At 47.6% G+C, this 25,005-nt stretch overlaps 1 protein-coding gene and 1 long non-coding RNA gene across 4 annotated transcripts in view; both read right to left on the bottom strand.

Moving 5' to 3' along the window:
• The window catches only part of LOC109489076, a 31,999-nt gene extending 24,027 nt beyond the window's left edge, over positions 1-7,972 (bottom strand). Inside the window, exons 1-2 of one of the 3 annotated variants that reach the window (XR_002142013.2) lie at positions 1,722-2,578; positions 926-995 (exon numbers count right to left, since the gene is read on the bottom strand). This is a non-coding gene — a long non-coding RNA (uncharacterized LOC109489076). Of the gene's footprint in view, positions 1-925; positions 996-1,721 lie in introns of all 3 variants that reach the window. The other 2 variants (XR_004625350.1, XR_004625349.1) reach the window with 2 other exon arrangements.
• RIPOR2 (RHO family interacting cell polarization regulator 2) overlaps positions 1-25,005 on the bottom strand; it is a 216,821-nt gene that overhangs the window by 164,896 nt on the left and 26,920 nt on the right. The window lies entirely within an intron of this gene.

Here is a 25,005-nt window from a genome sequence, read left to right as displayed (position 1 = left end):
AAAACAAAAAAACACAACAACAACAAACCCAAAAAACGGACACCAACCAAAGAAAAAACCCACTAAAGTGAAAGAGAAGGTGCTAAGTGAGCAAAGTCACTTGCCACTACGAGTTGCTGCCTGACCCTGAATCTCTTGGCAGGAGCACATGGTCCCAGGAAATCTAACCCCGGTGGATTATACACCCAAGAATGAAGGCACCACTCAGGACGTCCAAGCCAACTCATGCGCCTCCAGCCCTGACACTTCTTCATCGTGGGAAGTGACCCGACGACTCTGTTTCCCTCTCACCCCCACCTCCGCCACACACACTTACCATTACAGACGATTTAGGAATGAGAGGTAGGGAATTCTGGGACCAGTAGGCCCCCTGCCCTGGTTAACTGTCCACAGGTCCTGGTGTCTGGGCTGATGCGGAGGGTAATTGCAGATGACTGTCTGCAAACTCGTCTCACTGAGGGTGATAAACCACTCTGGGAAACTCCTATTTTCTGCTCGAGAGACATGGTCACCCGCTGTACGCTCTGCTTATGGGAGCATCATGCTTTCTCATAAAACAAAGACAACTGAGAGTCTGAACGTCACTGTCATATGAGGACCAGCTGACATCTCTGGGGGGAGGGGGTGTGTTCTGGAGAGGAGAGGAGGTGGGATTCATTTCTTTAGCTATGTGAAGGGCTTCTGTGTATTCCCGCAGAGGACAGAAGTGGGATTAACAGGTAAAAGTTACAAAGAATCAAATTTCCACTCAGAATAAAGGAGAATTTTCTAGACCCTAATAGGCACTTTGTGAAGTGTTGAATAGCTGACTGTCTGGGATGGCTGAGCAGAAGGCTGGCTGTGGGCATGGCCAGGGAGGCAGCCCAGGTGCGGTGGGAACAGTAAGGTCAGGTCCCAGCCTGCCCCTCACTAGCTATGGACTTACGTTCCAGCTGGCCTCAGTCTCCTCAGCAGGCACATGGAGGTAGAATGCATACTTCAGAGAGTTCTGTCAACTGAGGTGAGGGTAGAAAGAGGTTTAATGGCAACATGACTACTGGGTGGTGTCGTGTGGGGAAACTGCCTTGACCTGTAGGAAATCTCCAAGTATAGACCACCAGACACACTACCCCAGGGCTCATGGAGCAGAGAGGTTCATAGGCCAAATAAAAAAGCCCAAATCACATATTTGATTAAATCATTTAAAGCACACAAAGAGGGGTGCCTGGGGGGCTCAGTCGGTTAAGCATCTGACTCTTGATCTCAGCTCAGGTCTTGATCTCATGGGTCGTGAGTTCAAGTCCCACATTGGGGGGAAAAACGCACACAAAGAGATGCAGAGGGAATAAGATGGAGTCCATTAAAATGCTTATAAAAGGGTGGGGAGCCTGGGTGCCTCAGTTAGTCAAGCGTCCGACCCTTGATTTCAGCTCTGGACATGATCTCAGGGTCGTGGGACCAAGCCCCACGTTGGACTCGGCACTCAACGTGGAGTCTGAGATTCTCTTTCTTCCTCTCCCTCTGTCCCTGCCCCTACCCGCACTTGCTCTCTCTTACTCTCTCTAAAATAAATAAAATAAAATATTTTAAAAAGTATTTATAAAAGGGTTACAAGCATATTCTGTAAAACCTGGGTGTGCAACGTTCACAACATAAAGACCGACAGCAAACTGACAGCAGACTGGCTTGTCCCCGGGTGCAAATGCCCTTGTTGCTGGTGACAAACACAGCGTCCACCTTACCGGGTGAATCAGAAGGCCCTGGAGGTTTGTCAATGTCCTCACCAGCCACAAACACAGCTATAACAGGAAGCACCGGTCCTTACCCACACTGACAATGTGGATTAATACAGTAAACTAACCAGGCTGAAACTGTCTTGTCATCGACAGGCTCCTGCTGCTTCCTCCCATTGGTCTAAGGCCCCCTGCTACAAACCACAGCTCCGAAATGCACTGGTTTTTAAGAACCGTCAAAGAATCTCAGTAACAGATGGTACCCAACACCTGTCAGCTTCTACCCAAGGACTGAATTGGGGTTTTCAGGACTCTTTCAGTCCAGAGGCAGACTTCATGAAATAGAGCTTAACCCAAGACCAACAAAACAAGAACTAATTAGCTGGGACTGAAAGAGCAGATTTGATTGTGGTTAAGGTTCCACTGTGAATTGTGTCTGAATCTCTCTTTATCTCTCCATGGAACATGGAGCACACTTTCAATTGGTATCTTGTTTCAGACTTTCCCTTGGACTTCAAAAGTTTTTATTCCATAAAAACTCTTCTGATAAACTTTCAAAAAACTCAAAGAATAAGGATTCTGTAGAAAAGACACCATCTATCGATTGATCTTAGAATCATAGTTAAATACTTTGCAAAGTGTATTTACTAAGTTTCTTTTTGTTGTGATGTAGTTATTTGCATAGTTTCAATACTCAGTATCTCTTATTGTACCTGTGTAAATAAAATAGGCCAAGTACAGCAAAACATATTATATTAGAAATAAAACGTTCAGGGGCGCCTGGGTGGCTCAGTTGGTGAAGCATCTGCCTTCGGCTCAGGTCATGATCCCAGGGTTCTGGGACTGAGCCCCACTCATTGGGCTCCCTGCTCAGCAGCGAGCCTGTTTCTCCCTCTGCCTCTGCCTTTCCCCTCTGCTTGTGCTCTCTCTCTGTCAAATAAATAAATAAACTCTTTTAAAGAAAGAAAGAAAATGTTCTGTCCTGATTTCTGGACATTTTCTCACAAGAAGAGGGTTGGCTTGTCCAAAACCTAATGATGGTTATGGTCCTGTTGGAACATGCGCTTTTAGACTATGTTTCAGTGCACTCAAGAGATAAAAGTCTTCGCTTCTGGACCTGTCAGAGAAAAAGGCTAAATCAGCTTTAATAGACAGATATCTAGAAAAACATCACAAACAATGCTTCTGATGAGGATGCACAAGAAATAAGAAGTCAACACCAACGCAGGACCTTTGTCATTGTGAAGACAATAGAGCCGATGGCAACGATGCCCTGTCTGGACGCCTGGGGCTTCCTGGGGCCTCACTGTCTGGGGAAGTGCTTCGGAAAACACTGGACTGACTGGGCTCACGTTGATATGACTGAGTTGTTTAAGAGATGCTGTTTCCGTATTGTTTACTGTGATAATGGTGGTTTGTCGTTTTAGCTTATCTGTGTGACTAGTTGGAGGGAGAGACCTGATATTCTAGGGGTGACGGGTAATGCGCACTTGTTGCATTATCGAGAACTTTGTTTTCTGTAGAAGGAAAAAATCACATGCGTTGCATGAAACTCGTAAGCTGTGCTAAGTAATCCTGAGCAGTTAGTAGGTAGAGCACGTGTATGTTACATGCAGAAAGAGAAGAATGAACATGCCACCCTAATAGTCATGAAATAATAAATACACATGAGACATTAGGAAGCACTAATACAAGAAATACTCAGGATACAAAATATGCATGAATATTCAATGTTCATAAGGCCTTAATTTGGCCAACCATTGATATCACCCATCACGGTCTATTGCATTGTCTCCCCAAGAAATATAAATAAAATCTATGGTTGGTCCACAGGCTAATCAATGGACTATAGCTGTGGCCAAGCATACCTACCCCTGTCCCCGTGTCTCTCTGAAAAGTGTGTGTTATTAGCTCTGGGAAACTTCTATCTGTGGACCACCTTGTGCAAAGCTCAGTTGTGGTCTTTACAAATCATAGCATCAGTGGTGAAGGCTGATGTGGCACAAGGAGAGAAAGAGAGGACAGGTGAATTTTGCACACCTTACGATTCAGGGGCTAAGGCTCTTCAGCTCCGTCTGCTCCCTATTTTGTTACCTTACCAGATCACTTCCCACTTGCTTCTTGCTATGAATTTTAAATCGACTTAATAACCCATGTGATTTGCGCATTTTAGTTTAATCTGTGAGCCTCTGTGTTGTGTGAGCTCCGGGAGAGCTTGCCTGTAGTGTACTAGGAGGTACGTTGTGCATCAAGGTAATTTTCCACCAGACAGACAGGATCCAGGATTCTGGAAACCTTGGCCAACTAACTGTTATGACCACGTTCTGCTGCTAGGCTCCCAAGGGAAATCTATACAGAGTGTCCGAGGGTCACCCCTGGAATCCCACCTGTGAATTTACGCCATGGAATTCACAATGAAGCCTTACTATTGGGTTCCCAGTGTGCTGGGCCATTTGGAGCCATAAGTCCTTCCACTTACATTGGGTGTCCATCCAGACTGACCAAGCATTGTCATTATTCCCTAGGCTCATAACCAAACTTCAGCTCAAACGGTCAAGGAAAAAAAAATATAGCCTCCTGGAGACAGTGGGCCAAAGGGGGTGAATGTAATCTGCTCACTCCAGGCTGTCCTAGGGAAGCCACACCCTTCTTCCTGTACCTGATTTCCGGGATAAGAGAGGATTCCATAGAGCACGTTCATCATATGGAATCAGAGTTCCGATCCCTGTTGTGTCTGCCATAGAGCTCTGGGTCTTAGCACCGGGCCCTGGGGGGGTAAGACAGGGAGCCTAGCACTCCACCTGGTGGTCAGTGTTGTATTAACACTACAATAGGTTTCTGCCAAGAATCTGTGGGCTGAGCGTTACAAAAAAACTTGATATTTTTTTTTGTTTTCTCAAGGATTCTGCAAATGGTCACAGGATTGGACACTGTACAAGGGGATCCTCCTTTGGAGGCCTGTTGGGTGGGGTGACTTTTAAAGTCCATTCAAAATATTAGGTCTAAGAAGTTTTCATAATTTGTCTTGTCACACAAAAGACATTAGGGGCGGTCCTCACTTCACACGGTTCCCATACGCAACAGTTTTCATGATTTAGTTAAGAAACACCAGTCCCTCAACTACACCATTGCCGTTTCAGTTGCTGGGGGTATATTAACAGTAAGTGATTGTGTAAAGTACACACACAACAGAAACCACTTACGACAACGACTGATGTGCGTTTATGACCAGTGATGTCAGACGACTCACACACAGACAGCAAAGCACGTGGCTTTGTTGCCTCCTTGTCTACCGGTGACAAACCATGTGACGTTTTACAAATACGGGTCCCTGAAAGAGAGAACTGGCCCACACAGATAAAGGCGCAGCAAAGAAACAAAAAGCAGTAACAGGGAAAGTGAAATTCACACCGAGGGTCAGGGGGCGTCTCAGAAGTCATGACTGAGTGTGGGGGCAGCCACTGCCACGCTGGGGAGACACAGCAAGAGGAGCTCCACGAAGGCGGACGTACTGACCGGGATGAGGGAAAGGGTGAGGTCACACCAGCCAAAACGTCCCATTAAAAACTCTCAGGTATATCTCATGACATTGAATGCAGAAGGCATTAAATTTTGGAAGTTGATCCATACTTCGAGAGGAGTGTGATAAGTTGCCAGGGTGTAGAAAAGAGGCATGCTGCCTACTGTAAATTATACAGGAGGTAAGCACAGTTCAAACTCCGCCCCGTAACTTTTTGCGAAGAAATAAAACGCTTTCCTCGTTTCTCATGTTTAAATTCCAGTTACTAAATAAACATTGGTTTTACAGATCACTCCATTCCCTTGTCTATTTATAACTGGCACTGAAAGAGTTTTTAATATTTCGACAAGCATTTTTAAAGTTTACAGAACAATCATCATTTTCCTATTGATTATTACAATCACTTGGCACGATTTCTGCTCTCCGGATTGTTTTTATGGTCCTGCACAACCATGCAACGTGAGAGCTGTCCGCAGTCTTTAAAGTAGGGCAGCACACTCACATGCCTTCAAGAGCCAGGAGAGAGAGGGCGATGGGAGAAGCAGAAAGATAAAAGGTGGTATATGGCCGTGAGCTCCTCGGCTTTCACGGACAATGGTAGAAACTGTGCCCTTTCCAGGAAGCTTTATCCTAGCTAAAAGGGGCAGCCTCTACCCCACCTGTGGAGGCCGCCAGGAGAAATACTGGCCAGGGTTGGCAGATCTTCTAATTCTTCAGGAGACGCCTGAAACCTGGATTGATATATGAAACATCATAATTTTAAAACAGTGACAGTTTAGAAGGGGGAGAAGTCAGATAATTAAGGAGTCAATATGCTTCTGCTCACTTCCTTGTGGAATGAACCTGGCCGTCCTGCTGTTGTGTCTCTGGAAGACAGTCCACTGTTGGAACGCATGCAGGGCACCCAAGTGGGGGACGCTTAAACACAGGTTTGTTGTTATCACATGAGCTAGGTGTTGTGAAGAAGAAAGCCGGACTTTCCGAGGAAGGAAGCAGGCAAGTTTTGCTGGGTGGGAATAGAAGGCACAGAACGCAAATGTCTGCTGCAAGGGTGAGGTGGGGGCTGCAGGGAGAGGGGTCCTGCAGGTGCCCATAGACTCAGCAAACTACCACTCAACTTGTTTAATGAGATTAGAAGTTGTCAAATTGATTTTTATAACCATTCTTAGATATTGGAGGGAGATCAACCATCTGGAATGTCTATTTAGACAAGTAACAGCAACTCTAGCTTGTACAAATGAGGACTGTGAGTTGGAAGAAATCCTAGCAGCCACTTAGCCAATACCTCAACCAAAGCAAGAATTTCACTTCCAAACTCTTGGCCGGAGACCAGCCGGCTTCTGCCTGAACCACTCTCTTGGTTCACCTGCTGCAAGTCCAACTGGCATCCTCACTTACACGCTTCTGACACGGCACAACAAGACAGGTGCTCAGCCAAGGGTGTGACCACCATCCGCTCAGTGAGAACGGGACGTTTGCAAATGGAGTGCTTGACGTTAATATGGCGCAGCGGCAAAAACAGGATCTGGAGGGCAGATGTGATTAGCTATATACACATACCACTATTTTCAGTCTGAAAAGGATAACCACCTGATAAGGAATCCCTTATGAGTTTTGAGAGCTGAATCCAATTTTTGGTGAAGGTGGCTATGTATAAAGAAAGCCACTGCTCTTTCGGAGTAATTTTGTATCTTTGACTCTGCAAAACATTGCCTCCTTTAGAAATTATATTAACAGTGTTATATAAAATTTAGGAAAAACATGCATAATCCTATACGTGAACACACTCTTTCTTTTGCATCTTTCTTTCTGACCAACCTTTGTTCGAAGGCACACGTGGTTTTACACATTTGTCACCAAAGGGTTCATATCATTTGATTTTGAGGAAGACTATCACTTCTCCCCTAAATATCCATTTCCCCCTTCTTCCTTGTTAATAAAACCCTAATCTTGCCTCCTATGTGGCAATGGGCTCTGGCCCAGACAGTGGTAAACCAGTTGTGGTCATCCTGTTCCCCATTTTCCCTTACAACATCACAGAGGGGTGATCTATAAACCAGTTTTGGCCAAAAAGACATAAGGAATGCCTGCTGGGAGAGCTTCTAGGAACATTCTCATTTTCATAATAAAAAGAGTAGTCTCTTACTCCTTCTTCCTGCATCGATCATAGACATGATGGCTGGAGCTTTGGCAGCCATCTTGTGGCCAAGTGGGAAAGCTCTGGATAATAACAGAGATGGGGACCTTCAACCAACAGTAACGCTGGTTTTCTTGATTTCTGAGAAAAATAAATGCTATTTGAGCCACTGTATTTAACTTGTCTGTTACTTGCTGCTGAATATAATCCTAGTCGATTAAAGTATTTTGTTTCTATTTAATTTCTTACTCTCTGTTAACAGGTTATCTCATTTATGTGTCATATTTAATATATTGTAATTTAAGCTGTTTTATTATTGAGGATTTAGGCTGTTTTTAGTCGTTTGACGTTACAGCCGCTGCTTCAACAAACATCTTTGTGCATTTAGCTCTTGATTTTCATCACTGCTGTGCTAAAGGCTGTGAATATTTCCATGGCCTTTAAATCATCCTGCAAAATTGCTTTTCAGAAAGTTATACAGGGAGGCCCGGTGGCTCACTTGGTTAAGCGTCTACCTTCTGCTCAGGCCATGATTCCAGGGTCCTGGGACCGAGTCCCACGTTGGGCTCCCCACTCAGCGGGGAGTCCGCTTGTCTCCCTCTCCCTCTGCCCTTCCCCCTGCTCCTGCTTTCTCTCATGTGTGTGCTGTCTCCCTCTCAAATAAATTAAATCTTAAAAAAAAGGATTATATAAATGTACCATGCCTCCAGCAAGATATGAATAAGTTCATTTCACCATAATTTCTATCATCACCGAGTGGTGCCATTATTTTTTGGCTGATTCTGTAGGTATAAGAGGCCACTTCAAATTTGCTTTAATTCACGGCTCAGTTTTAACAGGAAGGAATTAGTGATCTGTGTGGCAGGGCTGAGAATTAGGCCAAAGCTGTCCGTGAAGACACAGGCTCTCTGTTCCCGTGGGTGTCGTCTTCTTTTTATTGCAAGGGTTAGTGCCAGAGAGCAGGACCCCAGCCCTAGCAGGCCTCTCGGCTTAGCTGTCTGCCCTCTAAGAGGGACCCTCCGCTGGGAACGCAGAGGCCCTCCCTGGAGCGGTGATGGCTGCGGAGGAGGCTGGAGGCCTCACTAACAGTCTGCTGAAGGGGCAGAGAATTCTCCAAATGGGTCCATGAAGAAGGAAGACAACAGTCCCCCAGAGAGAACCTACCTTGGGTGGGCGTCGTAGGGCAAGCAGCCTGTGGGCGGGTCATCAGCCAGGCCTGGTCCAGGAAACGGCCAATCCCTAAACCCCAACCCGGCCCTGGGCAGAGCCTGTCATCCACTAGACACCGAGCCCAAGGAGGGTGAACTAAGCAAGCTTGAGGACGAGAGACAGAGGCTGCAGAGTGGCCCAACCAGGGGCTCAAGTCACATAGAATGCAACACCCAAGGCACTCCTGCTCAGTTTGGTCACAGCTCCAAGGTACGACGAGGTTGCGCGTGATCATGGGAGCTAACCTCCTCACGTCACGTCTCTGCTTCAGAACCATCACTGGCTCCCTCCTGTCTGTGTGGCCCAAAACCCCGGATGCAAGGTCCTTCTGGAAGTGCCTCACGGACTCCCCAGCTGGGGGCCACCTTCCTCCCCTCCCCACCAATGTTTCTGTTTCCCTTAATACCAGACAGTCCAACCGTGTTGCATACTCAACATTCCCAGAAAACACTGTTCACTTTCATCGCCCAGCTCAGAGGTTGTCTTCTCTGGGACCCCCTTCCCCGACTTCCCCGGTGTCCCAGGGAAGAGCAAGATACTTCTTTCCTCATGATGCTTCTCCTGTGTGACCCTGAGACTTCGCCTGCTCGTCTGTCTCAGCCTGTGGGCTGTGCGCCCTGTAAGGCTGAGCCCTCCAACTTTTCCAACTCCGTATCCTTAGCACATCGCCCAATGCACAGCTCACACAGGCCACCCGACAAACGCTTGCTTCGTTAGTGGTATCTTATGGGTCTAGCTTGTCCGGGGATAGAAGGTTTTCTTCAGTTGTCACCACATACATGGTCAAGAGGCTATGAATGTCCCTTCCCATTCTCATAGTTTCAATGGCTTGATCACTAGCAAGGTTGGATCCCAGTCATTCTCGACCCTGGCTGCAGACTGGATTAACGTTTGGAGCTTACAAAACTTCCCCTAAACAGCCTGCAGCCCCAAACAAGTAAATCAGAGTCTCTGATGGTGGGATGCAGGCCTTTGTGGTGTAAAGACTCCCCAGGTGATTCTAATACACAGCTTTGAGCTCAGAACTATTCATTCATTCATTCATTCATTCATTCATTCATTTGACAGAGAGAGACAGCCAGCGAGAGAGGGAACACAAGCAGGGGGAGTGGGAGAGGAAGAAGCAGGCTCCNCAAGGCCCACTCTGGGCCCCCGGGGGGGGGGGGGGGGGGGGGGTGGGGTGGGGAGGGATGGGGCAAGACCGGATGGGGTAGAGGGTGCTGTTTTTTTTCTGAGGGAGGAGAAGCCTCAGACTCTAGACAAAGCGTTTGCCCCCAAGAGACTGCGATCTGTACATGTGCAAGGAGCAATAGCAAACGGTCTAACATGGTATCTAAATTGTATGGTTTAGATCAAGGTTGCACAACAGTGGCATTTTGGGTTAGATCATTCTTTGTTGTGTGGGCATGGTCGGATGTTTAGAAGCGTCTCTGAGCTGTACCCACTAGATGTTAGAATCAATCAATACCCCCATCACCAGCATTTACAACAACCAAAGAACGTCTCCAGATAGGATCCAACGTCCCCTGGCAGTGCAATCATCCCCTGGTGGGAAACACCGATGTGATTTAGGTGGTGCTGCATTTTAATAAGGCGTGTAGGTGAGCAGTCAAAGGTCTAGGGCCGTGGTTCTCAAGGTGGGTCCCCAGCTCCCCGGGCAGCATCAGCACCACCTGGGAGCTTGATGGAACTCTGTATCCTGGGCCCCATTCCAGACCTACTGAATCCCAAACTCGGTTTGAAGTCTGCCACGTGGTTCTCATGGACACTTAGTTCTCAGGGCTATAAAAGGTCTGGAGAGTTAAGAAAAATTGGATGCTTTGAAGCAATTGGAGAAATTCTTCGTAGAGCAGAAGTATTTCAGGTGAAGGAGGCAGCATGAGGGAAGCATTTTTTGATGGAAATTAGCCTTCCCTCCTAACTGCCAAGACTTTTCCTCCTTTAATTTTTTTCTTAACTTCCTCTGTTTGCTTCCTTATATTTTGGATAGAAAACGATTTTCTCTGCAATCCACACTCTGTATTCATCACCTTGCTCAGGTAACTCGTGGAGAATCGCGACAAAATAAACGATCACTCATAAAAGCACAGGAGTGTGTCTGAACCGTTGCACACATATTCACCATCAGACGTACGTACCAACCCGCACGTTTACAAACGCATTTCTCATTTACATGGGTTTTGTGTTGTGAGTCATTTTTTAAAAAGATTTTGTTTATTTGAGAGAGAGTGAGAGTGGGGAGAGGGGTGGAGGGAGAGGGAGAATCTTAAGCAGAGCCATGCGGGGCTCGATCTCAGAACACTGAGATCATGACCTGAGCGGAAACATACAGTCATCTACAAGAATCGGACATTCAACCAACGGAGCCACCCAGGCACCCTGGGAATCATCTTTGTAATGTTAATAACACCTGCCTTAACTGGTGGGTTTGTCGAAGTCCAGATGTTTCTATGGCAGATCTCACATCCCAAATCTATCCTCAGTCCTGCAGCTAGAGAGCTATTTCCTAAACCAAAAATCAGATCCCTTCATTCCTTCACTTAAAGCCTTGCATTGGTTTCTCATGGCCTCAGGACAATGTCTGGACTCCTTAGTATTTTTCAGAATATCTTGCACTCCCAGACTCCTACTTATCTTTCTGGTTTCATCTATCAATTAAATTATGGGCAAAAAACCCCCCCATGATGAACAAGATAGACACAGGCTATCTGTTGTTGTTTTATGATCCTCTGTTATTGTACGATGAGACTTCAAATCAGCCACATGGGCCACGCCAGGAGTCTTATGGGAGGTGACCGAGGCAAGCAACCAGATGGGGCAATGCAGGACTTTACAGGTACTCGTGTTTTCTGGTTGTAGAGCTTGTGTTCATTTCTTCTGCTTGATTGGACCTGTGGGAACACTTCTGGGTAGAGTGAATATAGGGGTGCACATTTTACCTTTTGCTTCAGACTCCAGTCTGGCCCCTCATGGCACTGACTCAATGTGTCCCATTCTCCTATTCCATCTGGGAGATCCAGAGGCCAATCAGGGAAGCTGGGGGAGATGATGTGGGTGACGGGGACAGAGAGTCAGCCAGCTGAGTCTGAACTGGCCAACTCCCCAAAGGGCACCTCACCCCACCCCTCGCCCTTCACCTCTCAACTCCAGCCACCCAGAGCCATGAGCCTGTCCCTAGGACTATGGTCTACCTGGGCTCCTGTCCATGTACTGCCTCAACTCCAGCCATCCAGAGCCATGAATGTGCCCCTAGGACTATGGTCTGGCTCCGTGCCAGTCCACGCACCAGTTGCTTCTCCCGCTGAGAGGTCCTTGCTGTGGTCTTAAAGCTTGGCTAACTTCTACTTTCACTTCACTCTTGATTAGTGGCTGCTTCCTGTAGAAATGCTTTCCTGGCCCCCCAGGCTTCAGGACGAGGTCAGATGTCCTTCTTGTTTGCACCGCAGCCCGTGCTGCCCAGATGTGAGTTGTTCACAGCTCCTTGGTGGCTGTGCCTGTTGGTTAATCTCTCCTACTCGCCTCCCCACACTGGACTGTCTGTAAGGGACGGGGCTGCATCCTATGTGCTCCAGTGCCCCCATTCTCTGTCTTTACTAGTCATAATAATGCTGGCAGGTCCTGGGACTTCCCGTTGCTCTAGGAGAACAGGTGCACGGTGGTCCCCACCCATTCAGTGAGCTCTGGGAGAATGGATGCTTGGTGCTTTCCTGTACTTCTCCATAGGAAACACAATCGATATTTCGTATTTTCCCCTTACAAGTCCTGACACTGCCGGGGGCAATAGTGTCCTTTAAAGACAACCAAATCTTTCAGACATGTGACATTTTACTCCTTTCTGGACTACATTCAATTTCGGCCATGCAGTCCCCTCATCAGAGAGAAGGCAGGGCGCTTGGCTGAACCCGTCAGGCACAGCTCGTGCAGAAGAGAAGGGAGAGCAGCTGCGGGCACCCCTCCTGGCTGCCTGAGGCGAGCGGAGGCCACAGAGAGAAATGACAGAGCATCATCAGATCTGAGAAGGATTAATCCCGAATTAATTCATTAATCTCACTCCTCCCAAAATGAGACATGCATTTTATCGTGCTCACAGCCAGTAGAAACTTCTGCAGCTTAAGAAAGATTTAAGTAAAGAGTGGTTGAGACAAGTTAGCACGGATTGTCAACGCTGCACATTTTTCATGGTTCAGACTGAATGTTCAGACCTGTCTGCCCCTTACTTTTATGTTACCAGGCAGTTTGGATTGTCGAGGGGAAGGACTGGCGATGCACTTCTTGACCCTTTGCTCAGCGTTGTGTCTGTAGAACATTCTAGTTTCTCCCAGAACATGCATTTCTAAAACACAGCAATCCAGCAGTTGAAGAAAATCCACCAGTCATCCAGCAATTGAAAAAAATCCAGGGAATATATTTTGGCTTCAGACTTTAAGGGGATCTTTGGGGAAGACGCGTCTCAAGATTTACCTTTATTTAGCCCTTCCCTCCATGTTGGTTAGTGAAAATCTCTGTCTTTCAGAATTAACACACCCGGTACTACCACTGGCTTGAAAGGGAATGTTACTTCTCATTCCAAGTCTGACTTCTTTATACCTTCAGTCAAAAGCGTTCTTTCTCCAGGCTCAGGGGTTTCCAACAGGTAAATGTAAACCACAGGTGGTTATTTGTTCAAATTCCATTTCTGAATTCACATGTGAAAAATACTCCAATAAATCCGACCTCCGTGTGTACGGTCACGTACTGCTGCTGTTGCCTCTGGGAGCTAGAAGCAGCCGCAGTGTATCGGATAAATGTCAAGCATAACACGGTGCCCTTCTCGGGACCGGGAGCAGCACACCCTGCGAAGGAATAGCGGAGGCGCACCGCGTCAACAGAAGTCCGAGCGGTGACGTGGGCATCGTCTCCACTGCCCAGGACTTGGAGTTTCTGCATATCTCAAAAGAGCAGCTGTCGTGTCAGATAAAGCCACGGTGATACCCAGACCCAACGGAAAGAAATGAGAGGTGGAAATTAAAATGCAGGCTCTGACAGGGTCTGCTTCTCGGACGACGGAGATGAGGAAGAATCACCTAGCTGGTGAGCACAGACCAGCTTTAGACAAAGTCGTGCAAGCACGCACGGCCCAGTCGGAGGCGAGCACCATCTCTCTGTATCTCATCGTATCCGCCTCGGCCCCGCACGGCATCTCCGTTGCAGTCGTGTTCAGCCTGGAGAGGATAACGGCTGCTTCTTCACGGCCAGCCACTCCCCACTTGTGCTGGGCTTGTGTCCATACCCCCCTCCAGGTGTTCTCCTGTCGAGGAGGGAGAGGAGGGCCTGCAGACAGCATTGGTTTGATGGTGGTCCCCCCAGGATGCGGAAAAGTGCCTGGCTGAGCCCGGTGTCCCTGGACAGCTCGTGATCAGAGATCCTGTATGGGAGGGGCCGCTGAGTGGGGAGCGGAGGCAGAAAACCGGGGGATGCTGTTTTAGACTTTGCAGGGGTTGTTTTTGGAGAGAAGCCATGCCAACTTTGTGTTTGACTGGCACCGTGTGTGTGTGTGCGTGCGCGCAAATCTTCTATCTTCAAAAGGAGACAAAAACTTTTTCAGTTTTTTCCTTATGTGCTTTAGAATTCTTACATTTTAATCCCCCCCTTTGGGTTGGCATAACTGTCATTCAAATCTCTTATATACTCCAAAAATAATCCCATTCCCCAAATATATTCAAGCAGCCTACACACACACGCATGGACGCGCACACACGCACATCTGTATCTCCCACTCCATTAAACCCAACATCATGGTATTCCTTAGTTAACCCTTCCACGCATAAGCCAGAGCTGACAGCTTTGCACCCAGAAAATTTCTCTGCTTTTGTCCCCATTTGGTAGAACCGATGGGACCTGGAGTGCCTACACTTGTAGCGGTTGTCACACTGTCTGGTCACCAGAGGTCACCCGGGATTCTCATCTACGAAGGAGGAATCTGTCTGGGTTGTCCCTAGACTTTAGCCAGGCTCTACCTCCATCAAACCAAATGTAGCTCAAAGCGTCCCTGAACCAGATTACAATCAACTTAGTAGACAAAGCATCCCTCCCCCGCTCATCTTTGAAGTGTCACAGGCCACCTACCTACACAGGCCTTCACAGAATTTATACAACAGTGGTATTTTGTGCTCTCATTTTCCTATTTGTACATTTGCAAAATATCCCCCAAATAAGTAGTGTTTCTAATTTTTCACTTAAAAGCAGAAGAAATCTATATGTCTCACCTTAATCATTGAAAACAATTATTTTTAATCACGAACAGAGTCAAAAAACAGCCTCTCAGAAGTAGAATTTAAAAAATAATATCTCTATGGACATGTTTTTTCACCAAATGAAAAATTGAGCCATAATTGAGCTCTTCCATGGCTTCTCCTCTTTAATGCGATCTTTCTCTATGGTTCATGAACTCTGGGATCCCAGGCCCTATAGTAGGTCTCCGATCATGGAGACTCACTAACTGGGTGCTGTGGTCTCGATGTCTCTGTCTCCCTAAATTCGTATGTTGCAATCCTAACCCTCAATGTGATGGTATTTGTAGGTGGGCCTTTGGGAGGTGCTTGGGAGATTGATGCCCCTATAAAAGAGACCCAGGAGGATCCCCCACCCCTTTATCCGTGTGAAGACACAGCAGGAAGAACCAGGAAGTAGGTCTTCACCAGACAACGGCGCCTTGATCTCAGACTTCCCAGCCTCTAGAACTGTGAGAAATGAATGTCAGTTGTTTATAAACCATCCAGTCTATGGTTCTGTTATAGCAATGTGAATAGACTAAGATACTTATTGCTCATTAAAAAAAATGTTTTCAGATGATAAAAGCAATAGAACATTTAGAAAATGAACAAAGTGAAATTCTAGAATTCCATGCCCAACATAAAACTGCTATAAGTTTTATATAGGTCCTTTCAGACTTCAAACTTTTTTTTTTTTCAAGTAGGCTCCATACCCAGTGTAGAGTCCAACATGGAGCTTGAACTCACGACCCCGAGATCAAGACCTGAGCGGAGAACAAGAGTCTGATGCTTAACTGACTGAGCCACCCAGGCACCCCTCCTTTCAGACTTTAAAATTTTGAATCCTTACTTGAGGCTTTTTCTATTAAACAAACATTAAACAAACAAGAATATCACAGAAAATCATGAAAGGAAAACAAGTGGTGTAATTTCTCATCTCTCCACCCAGAGATAAACACAGTGAACATACATAAATCTAGTTTTTATTTCTCTTGCCATATATCAATACATACTTTTAAATGGGTTCTTTCTTGATGCTCTTACGTCTGTTCTGCCTTCATTAATTCATTTGTTCATTCATTCATTCATTCAACAAATATTTATTGAACACCTACTATGCACCAGCCAGCACTTCACTGGGATTCAAACAATGTGGATGTTCTCATGATGCTTATGGGCTAAGGGAGGAGATAGATCTTACACAAATAATTACTAATTCTTCTTTGAGAAATAAATTGTACTTGTCTATTGGCCTTAAAGTTTCATCTCCCTTCCAAACCTCTCCCACTGTCTGGCTCCCACACATTCTAATGTCTGTCTACTTTTTGTTCGTTCATACCCGGCCATCACAATTCAAGTGACAGGTGCCCTGGGACCGTTCCTGCTTACACATCTCACCCCATGTCCTCCACGGGCAGGTGAGTCACTGAGCTCGGAGACAGTTCTTTAGAGGACAGACTATACCCCGAGTGGCCTTGTGAAAGCTGCTGATTACACCAGGAGAGCTTCCAGATTTCTGAGAATCAGAGTAATGAGAAGGGCAGGCCTGGGAGCAGGAAGTCGGCGTTACCCTGTCCGGCACAGCTAACTACAGAGCGGGGCTGAGAAAGAGGAAGCATTCACTCTTGGTTTTTGGCTGCTAGGCAGCATTTTGCTTTGGGGAAAACAAACAAACAAATTTTTCCCTGGCTGAAAGCCTGGAGGAACTGGACCTCAAATGCCGCGGGGTGCTGCTGAGCCAAGCCCCGCGGCCCCTGGAACAGAAGCTGTGTGTGTCTCTGCGTCAGGGGCTGAGCGGCCCTTCTGTCAACCAGAAGGTGCCGAGGGTTGGCCAGAGCCAAGGGCCTGGGGCAATTATCTGTGTCGCTTCGCCCAAGTGTCTACTCTGGGCTACCGTGACATGGACATTTTTTAAAAAATATCTTCCTTACACTGCTAAGGGCTATAGCCAATATCTTACAATTTTCAACAGCAAAGAAAAGACTATTAAATGTGAAGTGCCATGAACAAGGAAGCTCTGCGTTCGCGTGCAGAGCCGGGCCTCGTGGTCCACCTGAGTTACGCTCTGTACTGCTGAGGACATTGTTTATTCAACGGCTCCCGTCCTTCCCTCGCGGCTGCACGGCTGAGCACGGAGGACCTGCCGATTCATTTTTGCGTCCTCAGTGCTGCCACAGTGCCTGGTCTGTCACAGGCACTCGATACTCTGACAAACCCTGATGTGATAAACTGGGAATGGGACATACTGAAAATGCTAGCACGGATGCAGCGAGTGGGTTTCCCTTGGACATGCAAGAAACAAGCTATGCTCCAATGAAGTTTCCCTCGCTCTCCAAAACAATTGTTTTTATAATGATTATTTCATTCCCTTTTTGCTTCTCTAAAGGCCCGCTGCTTTGTAAGCATATGTCTTTCCCCCACACACTTCTAGCCATTACCCCCCCTCCCTATCCGCTCCCGTCTCCCCTCGTGGTGAGCTTGGCTTCAGCTCCGACCCGTCTCTCCATGACTCCCAAATCTACATCCATGCCCGAGCTTTTCTCCAGGGCCCCGGATCCGTTCCGCCCACTGCTGTTAAGACATTTCCACATGGATCTTTGGGAGGGGCCTGATTCCCCCACATGAGCTCATCATGCCCCCGCCTGTCCCCACCCCCAGTCTGCTCTGCCACCTCCTCCTGCCATAAATATTTAGTGCCGTCCTTCCGGCAGCCAAAGCCAGAAACTCTGCAAGCACCTCCTGCAGGAATGTCCCACAGGACTGCTCCTGCCTCCTCTCTATCGAGCTGCCAAGACCACAGTGGTAGGCTGCATAATGGTCCCCCCGCAAAGACGGCTGTCCCAATCACTAGAGTCTGGGAAGATGTCAGCTAACATGGCAAAAAGGACTTTGTGGATGTGACTAAGGATTTTGAGACAGGAGATGACCCCGGATTCTCCTGGCGGGCCCAGGGTCCTCACGAGGGCCTTTGTAAGAGAGGTCAATCAGGGAAGGACGAGTGAGCGCAGAGCAGGGGTTGGAATGAGGGAGCAAAGAAGCAAGGAGTCTAGCAGGAGAGGACAAGCTCGAAGGCTCCCTGAGACACCCCCTCCCCCACACTGCTGCAAGGATGAAGGATGCAGCCTTGGATTTTAGCCCCAGAAGATCAATTTCAGACTTCGGACCTCCAAAGCTGCCATATAATAACATTAGGTCGTTTTCAGCCACAGAGCTAGTGGTGATTGGTAACAATAGCTGTAGGAAACAGCAGGAGAGATTTCAAAGAGCAGAGTGAGTGGGAGACAGGCTTCCAAAGAAAGTGGCCCAGGATACTTGTTTCAAGGATCAAGGTGCTAGACGTGGGTCCAAAAGCAGAGGGGGTTTGGTGAGGAGACACACCTGCAAGGTGATGGCTCAGGGGAAGCTGGTGGTGTTTGAGGGTCTCCTCCCCCTCCCCAGCCCCTCTACCGAGACTGGCAAAGAAGCTTCAAGAACGCTGCTTTGCAATGTGCTTCTCACCATGGGGATGCGTGGGCCACTAGGGCTTGACCTGCCCCTGAAAAGGCTGAGGCTGATTGAGGACAGAGTGTGACCCCACAGGGAAAAGGGAGAGGCCCCCAGGGTCCCCAAATCCAGGGACAAGTGAAGACTCACAAGAAGGGATCCCAAGGCCAAGGCAGAACAGCTGTGGGAACTTCCCTCCCAGATGTAGTAGGACACGGGGTGCATTAGGGGCCCCCTTGGATCAGAGTTGGTCCCTCAAGAAAGGGAGAAAGGGGTGGGGGGTGGGGTCCTGGGTCCATAGGGTCTGCTGCAGGACCAGGCAGAGCGGAAAAGTGGCTGAGGAAGTTCTGTAGAGCTGGGGTGGAGGAGGGGATCCCTGGAGGGCTCAGAAGGGGCGGGGTCCCGTGCAGCCTGAAGAGCGAATCACCTGCCTCAGCCCCTCCTCTTCCACGTCTTGTCTATTCCAGGAGCCTGGACGCCATCAGTCCTGCATGGAGCCTATTTTGTAACCAAAAGCGACCAGAGGTTATGTCCGAGAACGAGCAGAACAGTCTTGCATAGACTGCCCACTCGTCACAAGAAGCAAAGAGCACTGCCCCGCACCGCCCACAGGGTGCGAAGGGACAGGGGAGAAAACAGTTGCATCTTGAGACGAGCCCGCCGCCTGCGTGCTGGCCGGAGCCGGCCCAGCCTCGGATATCCTTCTGTACTCTTGGCGCAGGTCCTGACCCTGCCGCCGGCCGCCTCTCCCGCTGCCAGTGCTCCCCCTGGCCTGCCTGCCTCCGTCCCCCCCAGCCACCCACACTGCCCAGCTGCGGCTCAACACTCAACAACCCCCTCACCGCTCGCTCTAAACATCCCTAAACATCTGTTACCTCCCCACCCTCCATCTAGAGAGCAAAGTTCCTGCTGCTTCCCGGGCTTTCCAGGCCTTCCACAACCTCCATCACTCATGTCCCCTGCCCCCACCACAAGCACAGCGTCTGCTGAGCACAGCATGTGCCCCAGGACCTTTGTGCTTACTCTTCCCGAGTCATCGAGTCATCGTCTCCCCTGTCCCGTCACACTTCCTTCTTTGTGGACGTCCTATGTCGTCCTTCGTAGTGGCATGTCACTGCTCATGAAGCTGTGGCCACTTCCTGGGCAGAGCGGCCCCTCTCTCCCGTCCCCCGGAGGGTCTCACCCGCCCTTCGATCATTTCCAGTGAATGGCACTGCGCCCCAGCCTGGGATACCACGGTAGGTAAGACGCGGCTGCGTCCTGAGGACCTTCAAGACACTCAGTCTACTAGATGCCGACGAGCAGAGAGGCATCACGACAGTGGCAGGGACCGGAGTGGGGGTCAACCCAGGTCTGACCCGGGCTGAAGTCACAATGCACGGTCTCGAGATGACGCGCACACCCATGCGCTCCACAAGGGAGTGAGCCGCCGTCCGGACGCTCCCAGGATCAGGATCAGGTTTTCGTCCCCTCCGCCTCCTCCAGGAGCGCCTTCCACACAGTGTACCCTCTGCGGGGGTCGGTTTACTAGAAAAGAGAAGTCCCACCTTCCTTCGTGCATTTGACTTTGAGGCATCAGAGCACTTCTCACGGGCTCTCTAATGCCCTCCTCCAAGACCGCGGTTCTCAGTTCAGCTCCATCCCAAACTCGGGTTTCTGAGGTCCCACCCCCCCAAGACCCCGCTGTAATTAGTCTGGTGGGGGCTCAGGCATCTGTATGCACAAAACCCAGTCTCTCGGGGATTGCACCCCGCAGCTAAGATCACGGAGCTCCGCTCCCCGCAGGTGTGACCCCCACTTGGTATGTGGGGGATCTGAAGCAGGGAGAGGTCCCATGACCCACCAGAGCTCCCGCGGCTTGTGAAGGGGGGAGCCAGGACGCTGACTCAGGAGAGCTCTGGTCCACCACGCTGACTGCTGCCTCACCACAGGCAGCGAAGGGAGTGGATCACCGTGCAGGGTCCTGCCGGAGCCCCTGCTGCTCTTGGCTCAGGCAGCACGAGGGACGCGGGCCTCGTGGGGGAAGGCGTGCCATTGGCACCAGTAGCCGCAGGGAGCCCACGAGGGAAGCGTAGCTTACTGGGACCCGTGCCAAAAACAAGGCAAGACCTGCTTCCTTGCAACAGGTCGGAGAAATACAGCATTCTTTACTGCCTGCTTCTCTGGCTGACAACTTTTACTGTGATTACTGGTTTCTCTGAATTCACTTGCCCGTTCCCAGTGACTCAACCCTAGATATTCCAGCCTCAGGTGCTAATTTGGTTGATTAAAGAAAAGGAATCTCTTAGAAGTCATCTTAAGACTCCGAAAGCCATGATTTCCCAGAAACATTCACTTCTGCCAGATTCCAAAGCCCATGATATGGTTACTCAATTTTAACTTTGATTGAACTTTGTTCAAAATTATGAAATTCAAAGAAGAGTAAAAAAACCATATAACTAGTTACCACCTAGACAGCTTCTAGGTTATGGAGAAGTTGAATCCTAAAGTTTGTAAATCTAGTTGTTTGGAGCGAATAGACTGTCCCACAGGAGCCATGTTTTAAATGGTGGTCAAGTTCTCAAGCTCTCCCATAGCTTGTCTATGTAGGACATAACAAGGAATATTAAAAGAATGGAGAAATCCAGAAATTCTCCATGATTATTTTCTGGGAGAAAAGCAGAATAAGGAAAGAACTATACTTCTGGTGGGAGTGGGGGAGGGGTTGCCCCTCAATTGTCTCCAAGCAACTGAGGAGATAAGGCGAACAGCCTTTTGCCATCCAAAGCTGGATAGAAATGCCAGTGGAAATGTGGTCACACAATTTAGTATTTTATGTTAGGAACTGAGCGTACACACACACGCACGTGCTTATACATGTATATACACACATGCATATACGTCCTCCCGCACATATACACACATGCATACACATTTACACACATACAGACTAAGGGGAAAGGATCTCTCGGCAAGAGCAGTTTCCCAGGATCCAGGCTTTGAGTTTGGGTGAGATGCTGGGGATGGGACAGGGAGGGCCGAGTCCTCACATCACTGCCATGTGACTTCGGGCCTTTGATCTGAACTCTTGAATGTATCTCATACTTATTGAGCCACATTTTCAGCTGCTTTTCTTCAAAATCAAAGCTTGTCGAGGAACTCTGTGTTACACTGTGTTGCAGGAGGTAAGGGGCATGTCTGATTCTCTATCACACAGAGAATCCAAGCAAAGCTTTTTTCCTTAGGATGGGATCTGCTTCACATTACATTTGCATATTTTGTGTTCTCTAATAATGCACAAGCCAGAGCGTAAGTCAAATGAAACAAGTTCTTAATTATTTGAACCAGATTGCATGCCCCTGCCTCATACCATATACAACAATCAACTCAAAATGGGCCGTAGAGCTAAAGGTGAAAACGAAAACTATAAAACTCTTAGAAGAAGACATGGGGGTAATTCTTTGTGACCTGGGATTAGGTAATGGTTTCTTAGATGTACCACTGAAAGGCACAAAGTGACAAGAGGAAAAGTTGATAAACTGAACTTCATTAAACTGAAAAACTTTTGTGCTTCAAAGGATATTGTTAAGAAAAGCAGATGACCCTACAAAATGGGAGTGGATGTTTGTGAATCATATATTTGACAAAGACTTGTGTTAAGAACATAGAGAGAACTCTTCCAAGTTATGATAAAAAGATAAATAACTCAGTTTTTATGGGTAAATTTTCAATAGACATTTCTCCGAAGAGCATATACAGATGGCTAATAAAGACATGAAAAGATGCGCAGAGTCATTTGTTGTTAGGGAGATGCAAATCGAAACCACAGTGGGTGCTGGCTCACGCCCACCAGGCTGGCTAAACTGAAAAGGACAGACAATATCAAGTGTAGGCGAGGATGTGGAGAAATTGGAACCCTCCCATGTTGCTGGTGGGAATGCAAAATGGTGCAGCCACTGGGGAAAATGATTTTGCAGTTCCCCCAAAAGTTAAAAATAGAACAACCACATGATCCAGCAGTTCTGCGCCTAGGTATCAAAAGAAATGAACACATATGCCTGCATAAGGACTTAAACATGAATATTCATCAGCAGCAGCTTCCATGACAGTCAGAATACGGAAATAACTCATATGCCCATGAACGGAGAACGGGTAAACAGAATGGCATACATCCTTACAACGGACTGTGATTTGGCCATAGCAACATACTGACACTTGCTACGCGGCTGAACCTTGAAAACATGGTGCTTAGTGAAAGAAGTCAGACACAAAAGGTTATAGATCGTATGATTCCATGTATATGAACTGTTCAGAATATGCAGATCTGTAGAGCTGGAAAGCAGATTAGTGGCTGCCGGGAGCCAGGGAAGGACAGGGAGAGAAGTGGAGAGTGACTGCTAATGGGGAAGGGGTTTCTTTTGGGGGTGATGAAAATATTCCACCACTGGGTAGTGGTGATGGCTGCACAACTTTCTGAATATGCTAAAAATTATGGAACGGTCTGCTTTAAAGAGGCAGAGTGGATAGGCTGCGGATTGTCTCATACAACTTAAAAAAAAAAAAATCTGGAACTCGCAAGATCCCAGCAGGTCCCAGATCCCCAGTTATTCCTTATCAGCAGAAGGTGAGCTGATTTAGTAGCACCCCACTGGCAATCACTGGAGAGCTTAGATTTGTCCCCCCCTTTTGTTTCAGAGGTACGTATCTGCAGAACTCACTCCAGCACGGAGTGAGGTGTTCGTCAGAACACACAAAAATAGCATCCCTCCTACCGAATACCTGTCATCTCCGCTCAGATTGCTGTTCTCTCTCTCTCTCCTTTCAAAAAATCATCAAATACATACAGATCCCCAACAGAAAGCTCTAACTTCTGACTGGATCATACTCAGGTCCTATCCTCTGAAAGCTCAGTGATTTTTTTTTCCTGGAACAGTGGTACATCGGTGGTGGTCTGGAGACGGTGGGTGGTCCTTGACTAAGCAGTAAATCAAGTGTCTATAACTCCCTTGGCGGCAGGGCAGAGGAGCTGAAGGAGGAGGCAGCGGGGTGGGGACGGTGGGGAGCGGGGCCGGGATAGACTCTCTACTTGAAGGGGGGACCCGCTTCTGCAACAGGGGGCTGTTCTATGAGATTACATTTTTTTAAAAATCCAGATTTCCAGCATATGTTAAGTCTTTATTTTGCAAATGCATTTTTTAAACAAAGCATTTGTGGGTTGAGTTCCCATCAGAGGCCACAGTGTGTGACCTGGGCTCAAGGAGGCCTCAGCCCTGGTTCTTCTGTGCCATTGACAACAGAATTTCAAATCAGAAAGTGAGTGTTGACATGGTCCTGGGAGTTCATCTAGTTCAACCTCCCACTCCATATTAAAATCCTTTCTATAACAGATGGCTGGCCACCCTGCAGTTAAATAAGTTAATAATTCAAGTCCAAAATGTGCAGTTTCTTTATTGGCTTCTTAATTAAAAAAAAAAACAATTGTAGGGTTTGGGTTAGGGAGGCAGGAGAGCTGGGTTGAGGGGGGCAGGCCTGACGTACAGGGCTGGAAGGGGCTTCCGTGTTGATTTTTTTTTTTTTTTTTTTGATGACTCTCTCACGACCAACCCTAGTATTTTTTTTTAAAAAAACCCTAATTCATTAAAGTGTATCAGCATGTTTGGGGCTTAGTTTTCTGGAATTCCCAGAGGGAGGCAGAATTTTAGACCTGGAGTGGCCCTCAGAACTACTGGTGTCTAAATCCCTCACTTTACTAAGATCCATAGGCCTAAGGCATTTGCTCAAAGCATGTTGGACATTTGTGGCCAAATCCTACTGTAGTTAACATTTCTTTCAGTGGGTCAAGTTGTAACTCATAAATAGGGTCCAATGAAAGTATGAGCACTCTGAAATTTCCTGTAGCCTTTTGTAACTGTCAGCACTCATGTTTTTTTAGAGATACAAAGATTTACAAAAAACCAAAAAACAACAAACCCCCCTATTTATTTGGCTTTCTAAGCTACCTTCATGGAATCATGTGATAACTCACAAAGTTATCTCTTCATAGAGCCCACCAGAGATTACTCATCATTCTGAAGATGGTGTTGGCATAAACCACAGAGATCTCCACAACTCATTTCACTGGTTCCCATCTTCCCAATAAAACCCTTTTGCAAACTGCTAAGTGCTGATTAACTAGTGTTTCACTTCCCTTATTTGCCATCCAAGGAGACTTGGCAGATAGTGAGAAGGACAAGGAGGAGAAACGAAGGACTCAAAGAGCCCCTGAGTTTAGTCAATCCATCCCTACATAATTGAAAATTGTGTGTCACTTGGCACAAATCCGTATGAGTGGAATTCTTTTGGTCACTAGGGACGGGGTTGGGGTGGGGGGTGGGGAACAGGGCCCAGCAAGTGGGTAAATCAACAGCAAGGGGCCTGTGGGATCCTGCCCTTGACTTGCATTGTTGGTTTTTTCCCCTTTGGTACAGCACCTACATACAGATTTGACAAGCCAAAATAGGAATAAAAACACAGGCAGTAATAATGACCCCTTATTAAATGTAGAGATAGGTATGAGTCACATTAAAAGTCAACAAGGCCTTCGTTCCGGTACTCATCAAGATTTTTCCCTGCATTTATACTTGGTCCTGCTCTTTAATTATGTAGAGTTGTCCCCGAAGTATTGAAATGAGACTGGAACACCATTATTGCGGGGGAGGGGTCCCAGCTTTGAGC

Source organism: Ailuropoda melanoleuca, chromosome 5 (assembly GCF_002007445.2).
Source record: "Ailuropoda melanoleuca isolate Jingjing chromosome 5, ASM200744v2, whole genome shotgun sequence".
Taxonomy (NCBI): Eukaryota; Metazoa; Chordata; class Mammalia; order Carnivora; family Ursidae; genus Ailuropoda; species Ailuropoda melanoleuca.
This window is presented reverse-complemented; position numbering and strand designations above follow the sequence as displayed.